The 17996-nt window shown below is 38.4% G+C and overlaps 1 non-coding gene across 1 annotated transcript; it reads left to right on the forward strand.

Annotated features, from left to right (window-relative positions):
* Positions 1-608: 608 nt before the first annotated feature.
* Positions 609-710, forward strand: LOC121029065 (U6 spliceosomal RNA). Its single transcript, XR_005789571.1, has one exon. It is a non-coding gene; the product is annotated as a U6 spliceosomal RNA (small nuclear RNA).
* Positions 711-17996: the final 17286 nt, after the last annotated feature.

Below are 17996 nucleotides of genomic sequence, written 5' to 3' on the forward strand. Positions count from 1 at the left end.
TTTCTGCCCAGTCAAGACCCCACATCCACTGCAGTGGACTTTGTTCTCTTGAACCATTTCTGCAAAAACATAATCAGCTCTTTGAACCTACCCTCCTAATTTTGAAAAGTGCTGCTGGGGGCAAATAAGTCACACAACCATAGGGATGGACGGCTCAACAAGTTCACGGTTTCCTCTCTCATCTGGGATTTCTGGGTTGACCTGGGATGTCTCTGAATGACCCTGGCCAGGATGCTCACTCATTCTACTCCTGCCTATAATAGTGGTGGAATCCCTTTTCTATAACACAGTTCCAACTGCACAAAGATTCCTCCCAAGGTTCACAGGACCTCTTCTCTAATTCAGGTGATATTAAATAGGATGGAATGTTGTTAGAGCCTCCATTCAGTGATTTTAATAATTATGAAATACTCCATTTGGGGGGAGTACTGGTAACAAGAGCAGAGGAAAATAGCTGGCAAATTCTGTCATCAATATAATACAGTAAATTGAAAACTTCCTTTCATCTGATGTCACAAACCGCATGTTAAAATGGACCTCAGTGGAAAACATTCAAGGGCCAAGTCGTAGTTTAAAAGTATCTGTTTACTGATGTTTAAAGGTGGCCTGTGCTCGCTTTGGCAGCATATTTACTAAAATTGGAAAGATACCGATTAGCATGGCCCCTGCACAAGTGTGACATGCAAATTCGTAAAGCATTCTATATTTTTTAAAAATTGTTTATTTATTGGGAGAAAGTGGGGGGGGGGGCGTGGGAGAGGGAGGAAGTTGTGTGTGGGGGGGGAAGAATCCCAAGCAGGCTCCACACTGACCGTGCAGAGCTCATGAACCTGAGCTGAATCAATAGGTGGAGGTTTAACCAACTGAGCCACCCAGGTGCCTCATCCACATTTTTAAACTGAAATTTAAATAAAAACTTAAAAAAAATAAAAGAAAAAAAATTCCAATAAGAGTAAAAAGCTAAATAAATAAATAAATAAATAAATAAATAAATAAATAAAGCCTGTGCTTTAGACTTCCAGATTGTTTTGGGACCTTCCTATTGTTTTTGTAAACAGTGACATGTGTGAAAGAGTAAGTGTCGGGATGCTGTTTAAACACACTGTCTGGGTTTCTTTTCCTTTCTGATGGGCAACAGAGAAAATTACTTTCTATTGCTGGCAGTTGAGGTTTCGTGGTTGCCCCCCCCAAAAACCATTAATAATTTTTTTGTTAGAATGCATAATTTATAGTATCAGTTTTGAATGCATAATGTAATACTGTATACTGAAGGATAGTCTTTCTTCAAATAGGTTACTGAAAATGAAATAAATACCTAGATTAAATTTCCATACGAGGGAGAAGGAAATGAAATAATTTGCTGAGTTGCAAAAATATGTAATAGACATTGTGGAGATAATCTCAATTCTAAAAAATTACCTCATTGTTCTAGTCATGTCAGATGGTTTCATTCTAAAAGCAATTCCTAAGAAAAATGTTGCTATAATTGTTGGACAAAACAAGTATTTTTTAAATAAAATGATCTGAAAAATGATCTCTATCTAAATATTAATAAAATGAAACCAAATTGGTTTATAACTTACAGTGTAATATAAAAAAAAGTGACCGTATTTATTTTAGTGTCTGCTTTTGTGAATGAAGGGGCTCCAGAACCTTTAAAATACAATGTAAGAGCTGGAAAAATTTTGCTTATCTTTAGATTTAACCCTAAATTTTATTATAAGAAAAAAAATTACTATAGGATTTCTTATATTTCTAGAAATTTTTTGGTATTTCTAGAGATTTATTTGTAGATGCTCTGTGGTTGTAAGAAATAGAATTCATATTAAGGATCATCTACTAAAATGACTACATATTTTTTTCCCAATGACCATCTGCTCCTTTCTCGTGTCTACTATAAATCAATAACATTATTTAGTATTTCTTCTTTTGCTATTATTATCATATTTTTCATGGATCCAAACCCCTTGTTTTACTAAGCTTTTGTCTTCCCAAGAAACTATCAAACTTCAACCCAAGGACTGGTAGTAGATCCCATGGGGATCCCAAATATAATTTTAATTTTCTCTGGACATTTGGCACCATTTGCTTATTCCTCTGAAATGGTTTTATTTTCATTACAATAATAGGGTTATACTCACCAGGACATGTGTTATCTTCTTTAGTGGGACCTTAGTTTTTCCCCATTAGAAAGGAAGGAAGACAGGAGTGAAGGACTGACGTGGAAAGATTAATTCAAGCATAGATAGTTGTAAAATTAAAGGATGGGTTAATGACTTTGATGCTTTTATTTTTTTAAGTTTATTTATTAGAGAGAGAGAGAGAGAGAGAGAGAGAGAGAGAGAGAGAGAAGGAGAATGCAAGCAGGGGTGGGGCAGAGAGAGAAGGAGACCGAGAATCTCAAGCAGGCTCTGTGCTGTCAGCGCAGAGCCCCATGCAGGGCTTGATCTCACCAACCCTAAGATCACAACCTGAGCTGAAACCAAGTGTTAGATGCTTAACCGACTGAGCCACTTAAAAAGATGCCCTATTACTTTGGTTCTTTTAAAATAAGCATGCATTAAAATCAGTAGGGAAATCTGATTTGTAAAAGTAACAAGTTTTGATGATGTATATAAATGAACTGCTCCATAAAAGTCTTCTTTTTAGAGCCACTTATGATCTTTTGAGGCTGCTTTCGATACATATATATTTCTACTTTTAAAATGTACTTTCCATACAATAAATATTTTAATACCTCTATTTGGTTAGGAGATGCTCTTAAACATACAGAACAATTTTACCTAGATTGTTTATTTAATGTGACTTGTAAAAACTGTAAATCAAACATTATTTGGTAGTTTAACATTTCCCCCTATTTTGAACATCCTCATAATAATAATTAATACCCTTTAAGATGGAACTCTAGGGAAAAAATTAAATGCTGAATGTATCTAACTTTTTTACTCTCTTCCTAAATGTCAGGTTGATTTACAAAAGCTTAGTAATTTTGCTGATGGTTGTCCATGTCTATAAATTCACTACATTTCTAAATTTAGAGATTCTTTGCTAATGTGATTAAAATATTTCCTGATTTGTTCTCCTAATCTTTTTTGGGTTGTGCACAAAATAAAAAGACTACACACTTAAGCCGGAGAACTCATACGTAGCCTTGATAAGCTTCGTAATGCTAATGTTGTTTTGATAGAGAAAACCACAAGTAATGCAAATAGCAGCCTCCACTCTCCAGTACAGGTGCGTAATAAGCGCATGTAATTAAGCCAAAGATACATAATGGTTTGTTGTTGGATACGCATTTACAACAGCTGACTACGCTCTTAATGTGTGGTTCATGAGTTAGGTAATTTTCTTATGTCTCCACTCCTTGAACAGAATATTCCTCATGGACTCATATACAAAATGATTCTGTGCCTTTTACACAGTAGATTCCCACTGCTGCCTGTAATTTAGCGTCTTTGCCATATCAGCGTTACCTAAAGATGATTAAAAAGAGCATGTAAATTCACAAACAAGTCATTTTATTCTTCAACTTAAATAATTTAGAAATGCCCCCCAAAAGGAAAGTTATCAAAATGTAAGCCTTTCGACATGGTTTCCATCTTAGTGAAATATATCAACCGTGCATTTAATCACTGTTATGCATAAAATATGGTTTATGGCTCTGCTCTATATATCACATAAACTTCTTTGTATATTATGAATCTGAGTCCTTTAAAGGGCATAAAGCAAATATGAAACACTAGTGAGGGTTTTTAAAAACCAGTACAGACACAGGCGACAGTGCATAAACTAACTCCTTGAGGTTATTTCTAATTCCATACTTCCATTGAGTTTTTTTTATAATGCAAAACACATACGCGCATACATTTGTATAGTCTTTGGGTTTTGAATTGGGCAAACTCAAAATAAGAATGATGAACCTATACTAATAGTGCGTGAATTTTTTGATTTTCAACACTTTTAATCCTTTTTCTCCTTTCCATTATGATACTGTAAAACATACTGTAAAAAAAATCTTATCATACATGCACAACCAAGATGAGGCCTAGTGCTTTGTACCAGAGAGGGTCAAAAGAGTCTATCTACTAAGATTGATAATGTGGACAAAAATAGATAATGTAAATTTGTTTTTTTATTTTAAAAAAGGTGATATCTTACACACATATTGAACTACAGTGTGTGGTAGAAATGGTCAGGATAATATCTGAGCTCAATAGCATTTTCCCATAAATTACTGTGTAGGTACCATTAATCATTGTATTCAAGGGCTATGCTTTACCTGCTTAATTCAGCTGGTTCTGATTTGCACATCATTTCAAAGAAGCAAAAAAAAAAAAAAAAAAAAAACCACAACCCAGAAAAGTTCTACTTTCCGCATTAGCTATACAGCTCATCCCCTGCTAGCCATATCCTAGGACAGGAAGTAAATGATCAACCCGATTCCTTTGTTGACTTATTTTCCCTCCACCTTTGTGTGACTTATAAAGCCTTGTTTGCAATTAATTCCAGGCAAAAACTTTAACTGAGTCATTACTATGAACTTTAAGGAATGGAATTCAGTCCCAACATACAGTTATTCCTGCTGCTGTTGTTATTTTAGTTCCTCATGAAACCATTTCCCCCTCTTCTTGAGTATGTGTGACTGTGTCATGAGTATGTGTGTGCCCGCGCACATGCACGAAGGGGGCAGTATGTCCTCAGCCTATATTCTTAGTTAATATAAAAGGCATGGGTGTCAAATTTATTTTTTCAAAAACAGAAATTGCTAAAAGGGAACTCCCTTACTTTTCCATCACCACGTAAAACCCGCCTCTGTTTCTCAGCTCCCCCCACCATTTTCGAAGACCGTTGAGATCAGATGGGTTCTGGTTCTTTTCCCCATTCTCTCAGAGGCTGGTGACTGGTTACTGTCCAAGTCTCATTCTCTCTCTCCCCTGAAACTGCATTTTTAATCTCTCTTACTAAAGGACTCTTTCCATCAGCACTGGAGCATATTTTCTGTATGGTTTCATGGTCAGTAACTTTTCACCTTAACTCTGATCTACTTTCAACCGCTGCCTTGCCACCAACTGCTCTTATAAATGTCTTCCTCATTCTACCAAGTCTACTTTGAGTGCAATTTTCTTCATTAATGTGGGATATTCCAAGAATGACTGAGCAAGGGATCTGATGCTTGAATATTTAAAGTCTGACTTTATTCTGCATACTCTAGACAAAGAAATGACCTCTGACAGAGAAAGACAAATACCATATGATTTCACTCATATGTGGACTTTAAGAAACAAACCAAATGAGCAAAGGCGGGGAGGGAAAGAGAGACAGACAAATCCAGAAACAGACTCTTAAGTACAGAAAACAAACTGATGGTTACCAGAGGGGAGGTGTTAGAGATTAAGGAGTGAGGGGCGCCTGGGTGGCTCAGTCGGTTGAGTGTCTGACTTCAGCTCAGGTCATGATCTCGCGGTCCGCGAGTTCGAGCCCCGCGTCGGGCTCTGGGCCGATGGCTCAGAGCCTGGAGCCTGCTTCCGATTCTGTGTCTCCCTCTCTCTCTGCCCCTCCCCCATTCATGCTGTGTCTCTCTCTGTCTCAAAAATAAATAAACATTAAAAAAAAAATTAAAAAAAAAGAGATTAAGGAGTGAGCTCCTGATGAGCACCAGTTGTATGGAAGTGTGGAATCACTATTTTGCACACATGAAACTAATTACATTGTATGCAAAACAAATGTAATTTAAATAAAAACTTAACAAAAAAGAAATGACCACTGAAAGTTAGGCTGATATATGTTATATGCTGCCAAGCAACAAGAAGTTCATAGACACAAAGTTCTGTCCTTGGCAGAGCCCCATTTATTACGTACTTTCTGAAGGAGAGAGTGGGAGCTTTTCTGAAAGTTTCTAACAGATGCCAAGAATGTTAATTTCATTTCAGATTAAAATCAATAAACATAAATGCTGATAGAAAATGAAGATTGATACCAAAATAAAAATATTTCTATTACAAGCTCACTGTATAAAGACCAGAAAATATAGATTAAGAAAAAAAAGTTAACATGATCTTTCAGCAATTCATTACTATGGTCGACTACATTTAACTTTTTTTTTTTTTTTTGAAAAATTTTTTAATGTTTATTCATTTTTGAAAGACCGAGAGAGACAGAGCACAAGCAGGGGTAGGGCGGAGAGAGAGGGGACACAGGATCTGAAGCAGGCTCTGGGCTCTGAGCTGTCAGCAGAGAGCCCGAAGCTGGGCTCGCACTCACGAACTGTGAGATCATGACCTGAGCCACCCAGGTGCCCCAAACTACGTTTAACTTTGAAAACTATGGTTATAAGCGTTACTTAGGTGCAAATGCAAATTGAAAAAAAGTTCAGTGGCATTGTATGGTGCATATGTTTTAGACCTTGCTCACTGAGTGGATAGCTAACGTATTGAGATATTTTTTCCATACGAAACATCCATTTTTTTCTTTTTTATAACTTGTATTATGTTGCTAATAAATTTCAGTATGGAATAATCTTGTTGGCAGAAAAACACATTAGCCAGTTTTAACAAGTGTTAATACTTTGTTATATTAGCTTTAGATTGCTTCAGAAGACGTGTTACAGACATGATCGAAGCACTTATTTCACTTTCTCTGATCCTTTTAACCTCCCTTACTTCCTTGAAGTGTAGATTTTCCACTCGTATTTTTAGTTCTTACTACATGTGTCCATAAAATATAAAGTGTGTCTTTGTGTATTTCTTAAATGTACACAATGGATTCTAGTTGTATGTATCTTTTTATACCTCTTGTTATTCTTGTTAAGCACGTTTTGATATCTGTATTAACATATGTGGATCTCATCCATTTTACCTGATTTAGAGTTTTTAACTGTGTGAATAATACATAAGTTTCTACAACATCATTTTAATTGACAGCAGAGTATAAAAGATTTTAGTGTGCCACTTACTTAAACCATTCCACTATTGTTGAACATTTAGATTTTATACAAATTTGTGTAATACTATATAACTCTTCTAAGAATATTCCTGTAGCTACACCTCTTGTTACATCTTTCATCGCTTTCCCAAGATAGATTCCCCAGTTATTGTTGGGTGAAAAAATATGCATAGCTTAAATTTCTCTCTCTCTCTCGGGAAATATATAAATTTATATCTTCATTTTTACACTTTTACAACAATGAATATGAATGCATTTTCTTTTCCAGTTTGATGTATGAAAAATACTATCTCAATTTTCATTTATTAAGATATAACTTATAACTTTGTTATAAGTCACTTGTATTTTTTTGGTAACTTCTTTTTGTATGTCCTTTGTCCATTTTTCTATGGTGTGCTGATCTGTTTTTTCTCCCCATATATTAAGATAATTCTTTTAACCCAACTCTTTGGCCTTCTAACTATTTACCATGAATAGTTTAGAAATTCTATGAAGTAAAGTCTGTTTTTTTTTTTTGTTTTCTGCCCTTGACATACTATTTTAAAACCATTTCCCCACACCTTAAAAAGTCCAATTTTTACACAAAATGTTCAACTTTTGCCATAATGTCAACATTTGATGACCTTTAATTCATTACACCTGAGGCCAATATAAATACATTATTTCCTCAGCTTTGTACTTGGTTGGGAAATACAGATAGAATCTGGGTCAGGGCTAACTACTGAGGACGGTAGGAGTTCCTTCATAATTCTGTCACAGTTTACTAATTATTTGTGAAGACTCTGGAGATATGAACCTAGTATTTGACCTTCTACCAGGGAGCAACTCTTGAGAGCCAAGGGAACTTCAGCTACCAGGAGGTATTGGGCACATTTCTTCTTGATCCGTTTACTCTCATTCTGTACGTGCCTTTGGACTGAGAAATTTAACTAATAATCATTTCAATAATGTAGTATTTTGACATAGATAGCTTTCATGTTAAAGAAACAATTTCATGGCCTTTTTTCCCTGTCTTCCTATGAGAGGGATTCAGACATAAACATTTCACTTCTCTGTCAGCCCAATTACTGCCTCATAGTTTTTCAGACAAATCGGCCTGTACCTGTGCATAAACCTGCCCATTGCTAAGGATTTTCAGTGTTTGTAAAAACAGAAGAAAGTTTTCAGAGCGTAAAAGTGCCCCTTTGAACATCAATGGCCTTGCTCCTTGTTTGAAAAAAAACAACATGGCACAAAAACAGACACATAGACCAATGGAATAGAATAGAAACCCCAGAACTAGACCCACAAATGTATGGCCAACTAATCTTTGACAAAGCAGGAAAGAACATCCAATGGAAAAAAGACAGTCTCTTTAACAAATGGTGCTGGGAGAACTGGACAGCAACATGCAGAAGGTTGAAACTAGACCACTTTCTCACACCATTCACAAAAATAAACTCAAAATGGATAAAGGACCTGAATGTGAGACAGGAAACCATCAAAACCTTAGAGGAGAAAGCAGGAAAAGACCTCTCTGACCTCAGCCGTAGCAATCTCTTACTCGACACATCCCCAAAGGCAAGGGAATTAAAAGCAAAAGTGAATTACTGGGACCTTATGAAGATAAAAAGCTTCTGCACAGCAAAGGAAACAACCAACAAAACTAAAAGGCAACCAACGGAATGGGAAAAGATATTTGCAAATGACATATCGGACAAAGGGCTAGTATCCAAAATCTATAAAGAGCTCACCAAACTCCACACCCGAAAAGCAAATAACCCAGTGAAGAAATGGGCAGAAAACATGAATAGACACTTCTCTAAAGAAGACATCCGGATGGCCAACAGGCACATGAAAAGATGTTCAGCGTCGCTCCTTATCAGGGAAATACAAATCAAAACCACACTCTGGTATCACCTCACGCCAGTCAGAGTGACCAAAATGAACAAATCAGGAGACTGTAGATGCTGGAAAGGATATGGAGAAACGGGAACCCTCTTGCACTGTTGGTGGGAATGCAAATTGGTGCAGCCGCTCTGGAAAGCAGTGTGGAGGTTCCTCAGAAAATTAAAAATAGACCTACCCTATGACCCAGCAATAGCACTGCTAGGAATTTATCCAAGGGACACAGGAGTACTGATGCATAGGGGCACTTGTACCCCAATGTTCATAGCAGCACTCTCAACAATAGCCAAATGATGGAAAGAGCCTAAATGTCCATCAACTGATGAATGGATAAAGAAATCGTGGTTTATATACACTATGGAATACTATGTGGCAATGAGAAAAAATGAAATATGGCCTTTTGTAGCAACGTGGATGGAACTGGAGAGTGTGATGCTAAGTGAAATAAGCCATACAGAGAAAGACAGATACCATATGGTTTCACTCTTATGTGGATCCTGAGAAACGTAACAGGAACCCATGGCGGAGCGGAAGGAAAAAAAAAAAAAAGAGGTTAGAGTGGGAGAGACCCAAAGCATAAGAGACTGTTGAGAACTGAGAGCAAACCGAGGGTTGATGGGGGGTGGGAGGGAGGAGAGGGTGGGTGATGGGTATTGAGGAGGGCACCTTTTGGGATGAGCACTGGGTGTTGTATGGAAACCAATTTGACAATAAATTTCATATATAAAAAAAAAAAAAAAAGAAATCAAGAGTAACCGAATGAGCCACCCAGGAACCCCTAAACACTGTATATATTTTAAATCAGATTTAAAATATTTTATAAAGGAGCCAAGAATACTCAATGGAGAAAAGATAGTCCCCTTGAATAAATGGTGCTAGGAAAATTGAATACTCACATGTAAAAGAATGAAACTAGACCCTATCTTATACTACTCACGAAAATTAACTCAGAATGGATTAAAGACTGAAATATAAGACTAAACCTGTAGGACAAAGAAGAAAAGCTTCTTCTTGATTTTTTGGAAATGACACCTAAAGTACAAACAACAAAAGCAAAAACAAACAAGTGAGATGACATCAAACTACAAAGCTTCTGCCCAGCAAAAGACATGATCAGCAAAATGAAAGGACAAACTAGGAAATGGGAAAAAATATTTGCAAATTATATAGCTGATAAGGGGTTAATACCCCCAAAATATAAAGAACTCCTATGACTCAATAGCAAAAACAAAAACAAAAACAAAAAGCTAATCTGATTACAAAATGGGACCTGAATATATATTTTTTAAGGAAGATATATAAATGGTCAACAGGCACAGGAAAAGGTGCTCAACATCATTAATCATCAGGGAAATGCAAAGTGAAACCAAAATGAGATTATCACCTTATGCCTATCAGAATGGCCATTATTATTTTTAATTTTTTTTAATATATATTTTTGAGACAGAGTACACAAGTGGGGAGGGGCAGAAAGAGAGGGGGACAGAGGGTCCTAAGCCAGCTCTGTGCTGACAGCAGAGAGCCCAATACAGGGCTCGAACTCATGAGCCGTGAGAAAGGAAGTCTGACGCTTGACTGAGCCACCCAGGCGCCCTGGAATGGCCATCATTAAAAAGACAAGAGATAACAAAGGCTGGAGAGAGAATGTGGAGAAAAGGAAACTCCTGTGAACTGTTAGTGGGATTGTAAATTGGTACAGCCACTATAAAAACCTGTATGGAGGTTCCATCAAAAACTAAACATAGAACTACTATATGGTCCAGCAATTCCACTTTTGAGAATATATCCAAAGGAAACAGAAACATTCCTTCAAAGAATTATCTGCACTCCCATGTTTACTTCAGCATTATTTACAATATCCAAGAAATGGAAATTACTTACGTACCCATCAATGGGTGAGTGGGTAAAGAAGTAGGGGATACACACACACACACACACACACACACACACACACACACACACAAATATTAGTCAGTCGTAAAAAAGGAGATCCTGCTATTTGTGACAACATATATGGACCTTGAAGGCATTCTGCTAAGTAAAAAAGTCAGACAGAGAAAGACAATTACTGTATGATATCACTTGTATGTGGAACCTAAAAAAAAAAACAAAACCCAAACGTACAGAAAGAGATCCTACTGTAGTTATCAGAAGTGCTGGACTCAGAGGTAGAGAAGCGGAGGAAGGGGTAAAAGATACAAACTTCCACCTATTAAGATAAGTAAGTACTAGGGATGTAATGTACCCCATGATGACTATAGATAACACTGCCGTCTATATGAAAGTTGTTAAGAGAGTAAACCTTAGGATCACTCACCCTAAAACTCTTTTCTTTTTGAATCTACAGGGGATGATGGATGTTAACTTACTGTGGTAATCATTTTACGATACATGTAAGTCAAGTCATTATGCTGTATACTTGAGACTTACACAGTGCTGTATGTCAGTTATATTTCAATAAAATTGGAAAATGAAATTAACTACAGGCCACAGGGAAAATACATACCATTACTGAATGCTATGTGGGTCTGTCCGTATAGATCCACAAGTCTGCCCCAAAAGTTAAAAACTCAGCCAAACAACTGGTGATTTTCTCTGCACAAAGCTAAATAACAAATTATTTTTTCATTATTTTCCAGTTCCCAAGGAACCCACATTATAAATCTTGACATCACTTATGATTTCTCTTTTCTTCCTATTCAACACCTGTTTGTGACACCCATTGTTTATTGTTTCGTGCTACCTTTTCAGTACATCTCTTTTCCATTTGCATTGCTGTCTCCCCAATTCCTCCCTTCATGTTGCTTACCCTCAGACAATGACAGTCACTCCCTGTCTGTTTGCTCACATTTATTCATTCAACAAATGTACGATGAATGCTCACTATTTTCTACTTGAGGCGATGGCAGCCAAAAGCAGCAAGACCCTGTCCCGAGTCCATCCTTGTACAGAGAGGCGGACCAAACAGTCCCTTCTCTCCCAACTCGACCCGCCTACAAAAATAATTTTCCTAAAAATCATGAAGGTGATTATGCCACCGTTTAAAAACCTTGGGGAGTTTATACTCTGAAATTTCAGATGCTTCATGGACTTAACCTAAAATCTCTTTCTGGGTCAGTAGCCCCCAACCATCTCCCTTTTTTTATTTGGTTGAGAAAACTCTGACACATTACCAGTCACAAACATCCCTAGGGCCTCCTGTCCCACTCCTTTTTCTCAAAAACTGTCCTTTTTACAGTCCAATGCCAGATGGTCCCCAGAGTTCTTACCTCCTGGTATATATACCTTATGTAGTCCCCTCCCACCACACAGAGTATCTGTGAATATGATGGAATGCCACTCCTGTGGTTAGGCGACTACTAATCAGCTGACTTTGAGCTAATCAAAAGGGAGATCATCTGAGTGGGGCTGACCTAATCAGGTAAGTACTTAAGAGCGACCAGACCCTTCTTAAAATCAGAAAGATCCATCTTGCTGATCTCGAAGGGGCAAACTCATGTTGTGGAGGGAGCCATGTGGCAGGAAATGGCAAGTGGTCTCAAGGTGTTGAGAATACCCCCCAGATGGCTGCATCACTAAGTGAGCGGGGAATTGGTCCTATAACCACAAGGAACTGAATTCTGCCAACAAGCTCATGAGCTTGGATGAGGAATCCATACCTCCGGGACTATAGCCCTAGCTAACTCCTTGATTTCAGCCCAGGGACATCCTGAGCAAAGGACCCAGCTGATGCAGTTCCTGACCCACAGAAACCGTGAGCTACTAAGTCGGTGATGTAAGCAGCGAAGTAAAGGGCAAATTAGGCAGCTCTAGAAAACTGATAGAGCCACTCTCCAACTTCACCTAAAAATATCCTACCATCCACCAGGATCCGGTTTCAAAGCTAGCTCTTTCACGTTTGCCCTGTTTTCCCCACCCCAAAGTACCCTTGCTCTAAATTTCTCTAGGACATTTTTCCCCCTCTTGTGGCCCTCCCTACTTTTTTTTTTTTATAAACATTTTATTTTTTTCAACGTTTATTTATTTTGGGGACAGAGAGAGACAGAGCATGAACGGGGGAGGGGCAGAGAGAGATCTCCCTACTTTTTTCGTAGCCACTGGCGTAGCTCTCATTTCTCCTCCCCAGGTGCGCGTTCCTCAAGAACACAGGTGGCCTCGCGATCGCAACTGTATGCGCGCAAATGTGTTGTACAATCACTGAAACAAGTACTCACTTGTACCGTCGGGCAAATATTTCTCAGGGATCTAAGGGTTAAAGCTTCAGTCTGGGGTTTCACACTCATTTTCTCGTGCCTGTGATGAGCAGCTTCATGCGACTTAGCACAAGTACAGAATTTGGTGACCTGACCCTCCCTAAAACTGTCGTCCAAAAGGCTAATTCTTTCATCAAAGGGTAAACGACATGTAAGTGTGACATATTTAAAACCCGACGTTGAAGGGCAGGGAAAACAGATTTCTGAGTTAGGAATTCTACAAATAAGCAAGGTAGCATTTGGAGCCGCCCGGGACACCACGGTGCTCGCTGTACCGACGCCAGAATTTCGGCCGCAGTTGCTGTCCGCACGTGTCACTTCCTTTTTTACGAAAACCGCAGTTTCTCACACCTGTGTGTGCTCACATGGATTTAAATAAGGAATAACCAGGAACCTAGGCTGGAAAAAGAACCCCCCCTCCCCCGCAGTGGAAGCATTACGGCCAGAGTTGGTTAATTGAAATCATGCATCGAACTAAGTTGCCACTCTGATGCGATCTGACAAAAATGATCATAGGATAAAATTGCCTCTTGCTGATCCCCACCTATCTTACATTTCAACTTGCAGCCAGATTGAAGCAAACTGCTCCAATTTACTGCTCCCGACCTGCTGATAATGGACACTTTGCTGTGCACTCTCCCTTCATTACTGCTCAGGTCAGGGCTGTTAACAGGGACTCTTGCCACTTTTGACAGATAGTCACTACCAAGATGAATGGCGGTAGCCACATGACCACTTAGGACCAGGCCTTCCCTCTCCAGCACCTTCAAAATGCCTTTAAAAAAAATAAAAATAAAAGACCACACTTCACTGTTTAACTCTTTATTAACTAGGAGAATCAATAGAAACCAGGCAACTGTGACCTCGTGATTCCTTTACTGTAGAGCTGCAAATATTTCAAAGCAATCATTTAACGGCATTTAAAAAAGAAAGTTCTAGAGAAGCTGCCTCTTCATTTTCTTCTCTTTGGGAATGGAAACTGGGCTGTAAATGGAGCTCTTTGTGGGGAGGGAGAGAGTCATTAGCCCAAAGCCTCCATTGTGCTAAATCTTAGGAAGAAGTGGCTACTTTTCTGAGTTAAAATGGGCTTGTTAAATCATGATAGAAATTATCAGCGAAGATAGACTATTTTAATACCACAGTATGAATGGAACCCGAGAGGCTGGTACTCCATCATTTCAATTGTTCATAAACAACCCTTTATGAAAACTTTCTAACACCAACATTTCAAAGTTATTCTACTTATATTTAGAGAGAAAAATGAGGAGAAAGGCATACATGGATCAGTATCATTTTTTTAAAATAAATTTTCTTTAATAGATACACAAGTTTATTTTTTTATTTTTATTTTTTTTCAATATATGAAATTTATTGTCAAATTGGTTTCCATACAACACCCAGTGCTCATCCCAAAAGGTGCCCTCCTCAATGCCCATCACCCACCCTCCCCTCCCTCCCACCCCCCATCAACCCTCAGTTTGTTCTCAGTTTTTAAGAGTCTCTTATGCTTTGGCTCTCTCCCACTCTAACCTCTTTTTTTTTTTTTCTTCCCCTCCCCCATGGGTTTCTGTTAAGTTTCTCAGGATCCACATAAGAGTGAAACCATATGGTATCTGTCTTTCTCTGTATGGCTTATTTCACTTAGCATAACTTTCTCCAGTTCCATCCACGTTGCTACAAAGGACCATATTTCATTCTTTCTCATGGCCACATAGTACTCCATTGTGTATATAAACCACAATTTCTTTATCCATTCATCAGTTGATGGACATTTAGGCTCTTTCCATAATTTGGCTATTGTTGAAAGTGCTGCTATAAACATTGGGGTACAAGTGCCCCTATGCATCAGTACTCCTGTGTCCCTTGGATAAATTCCTAGCACTGTTATTGCTGGGTCATAGGGTAGGTCTATTTTTAATTTTCTGAGGAACCTCCACACTGTTTTCCAGAGCGGCTGCTCCAATTTGCATTCCCACCAACAGTGCAAGAGGGTTCCCGTTTCTCCACATCCTCTCCAGCATCTCTCTATAGTCTCCTGATTTGTTCATTTTGGCCACTCTGGTGTGAGGTGGTATCTGGGTGTGGTTTTGATTTGTATTTCCCTGATGAGGAGCGACGTTGACCATCTTTTCATGTGCCTGTGGGCCATCCAGATGTCTTCTTTAGAGAAGTGTCTATTCATGTTTTCTGCCCATTTCTTCACTGGGTTATTTGTTTTTCGGGTGTGGAGTTTGGTGAGCTCTTTATAGATTTTGGATACTAGCCCTTTGTCTGATAGGTCATTTGCAAATATCTTTTCCCATTCCGTTGGTCCGTTGGTTGTTTCCTTTGTTGTGCAGAAGCTTTTTATCTTCATAAGGTCCCAGTAGTTCATTTTTGCTTTTAATTCCCTTGCCTTTGGGATGTGTCAAGTAAGAGATTGCTACAGCTGAGGTCAGAGAGGTCTTTTCCTGCTTTCTCCTCTAGGGTTGTGATGGTTTCCTATCTCACATTTAGGTCCTTTATCCATTTTGAGTTTATTTTTGTGAATGGTGTGAGAAAGTGGTCTAGTTTCAATCTTCTGCATGTTGCTGTCCAGGTCTCCCAGCACCATTTGTTAAAGAGACTGTCTTTTTTCCATTGGATGTTCTTTCCTGCTTTGTCAAAGATGAGTTGGCCATACTTCTGTGGGTCTAGTTCTGGGGTTTCCATTCTATTCCATTGGTCTATGTGTCTGTTTTTGTGCCAGATACACAAGTTTAGATAGTAAGTATTTAATGACTCAGTTTTAAGAGCAAGCTAATGGGGAATGCAGCACGTATGTCTTCTGTTCCTTAAGGCTTCTGACTTAATTCTGTGTATAAACTATATATGCAGTTTGTATAGAATGCTCTCGTTTATATCTAATTCGTGATGTGCTCATCATTTTTTGTATTTGACAAATGGTCAAATAAGCGCTCACGACTCTCACTAGATTTACACTGTATTGTCTAATTCACTCTGCCTCATGAAAGTAGACAAATTATTAAATAACATAATCTGTTATCCACCATTAAAATTAATTGATTTTTATGTCACTTTAGAACTAATGAATTATTTAGAGGTAGTCTCATAAACTACAGAGCATAGTGGGGAAGCTCTTTGATTCCCTATCATTTCTAGTAAGGCTGAACAATCCTATGCCTTCGCTAGTTTTCTCTCAGCAGAAACCTCAAAAACATAGCTGTTTTCAATAATTACACTTCGTGGAGAAGAGCCACATGTATGAAAAAGATTTTGAAGATGTGGGTGATGCTTAACTCTGGGAGAGGTGTGCCATATGGACAGATATCTCCAGATAAAGTCTGGTATTGCCATCAGGATAATATACTTGAATGGACATGCTATTAAACAGAAATAAAATCCCAGCAAATAGTAATAGTCATAAAAACAAATCCTCGGGTGATAGCTTATGCTGTTGCCTGAAAAAAATCTTACTTGATATTTTGGTTCAAAGACTGCATAGCTACATTATGATAATAATAAGTCACCATTACGGAAAACTTATTATGTGCCAGGAAAACTTATTATTCTCGCAGGTAGGGAAACTGAGGCTAGAGAGACTAAGCCACTTATCCAAGTTCAAATAATGAGTAACAAAGGAATTGGGATGTGAACCAAAGAAGTCTTCCTCCAAAGTCAGACTCCTAATTGTTATACTCTGCTGCCTCTTTCTTCTCAATGCCACTTTATCACTTGGCATGGATGGTGAGAGGGGCCATTGATTGTTCACAATTTTTATCCATCTAATGTTTATTAAAACACAATCCTTTCACTTGCAAATTGGTTCATTCAGTGAAAAAAAGTTCTTGCCTTCTAAAATTATCTTCCAGTATTAATATAATTGCTCTGTGTCAATTCTAGCAAACGAACAAAGCTCTGTGTTTAATGGCACTCTTTCCTCCCCCACTGGAACGTTACGGTATATCTACATAGACTGAAGAAACCTAGAGAAGCAAGTTAAAAGGAGGACCCAGGATATTAAGAAGGGCACTTGTTGTGATAAGCACCGGGTGTTGTATGTAAGTGATGAATCACTAAATTCAACACCTGAAGCTAATATTGCACCGTATGTTAACAAGCTGGAATTTAAATAAAAACTTGAAAGAAAAAAAAAGAAGCACCCAAAGTATTTCAGACTGTGTGAGGGGAGCACATATTTTGGTTGTTTTGGGACTGTCCTGGTTTTTGCCAGTGGTCCTGACATAATTGTTAAAAGAATCCTCTTTTTATTCTCAGTATTGTGTCAGTTTGAATAATAAGCTAGAGGGCCCCCTCAATTTTAAGGGAGAAGTTATTCTGTTTATCAGTAATCTTGGCTGTAGACCACCTCTACCAACCCCACGGAGTTGAACAGGCTACTACTTGAGCGAACTTTAAATACTCCAAATATGCATGCTGGAGCCTCAGGAGGGGTACGTGGACCTTCTACACCTGACCCCTTACCCTTTGCTCTTGTTTCCTCTTTTCACTTGGTCACTGTGATGGTCTTTGTGATATGCCAACTTGGCTAGGGTATGGCCCCCAGTGACGCTATCAAACCCACACATAGGTGTTGCTGTGCAGGTGCTTTGTAGAGATGGTTCGAGTCCATAATCAGTTGACTGTAAGTAAGGGAGGTGAGCCCCCAAAGATGTGGGTGTACTAATTCCATTAGCTGAAGTACCTTAAGGAACAGAGCTGAGGTTTCCCGAAAGAACTTCTACTGTGGACCACAGTGTCGCCTGTGCCCAAGACTTACAGCCTGACCACCTTTTGTATGGCTTTCAGTCTTCCCTAGCCAGCCCCTGCAATCACTTAAGCCAATTCCTTGCACCCAATCTCTTAATATAGGTCACCTGTTGGTTGTGCTTCTCTTGTTGAACCCTGACTGATATAGTCCCTAATGTCTGTTGA

This window comes from Herpailurus yagouaroundi, unplaced genomic scaffold (genome assembly GCF_014898765.1).
Source record: "Herpailurus yagouaroundi ecotype Mexico unplaced genomic scaffold, PumYag 100, whole genome shotgun sequence".
Taxonomy (NCBI): domain Eukaryota; kingdom Metazoa; phylum Chordata; class Mammalia; order Carnivora; family Felidae; genus Herpailurus; species Herpailurus yagouaroundi.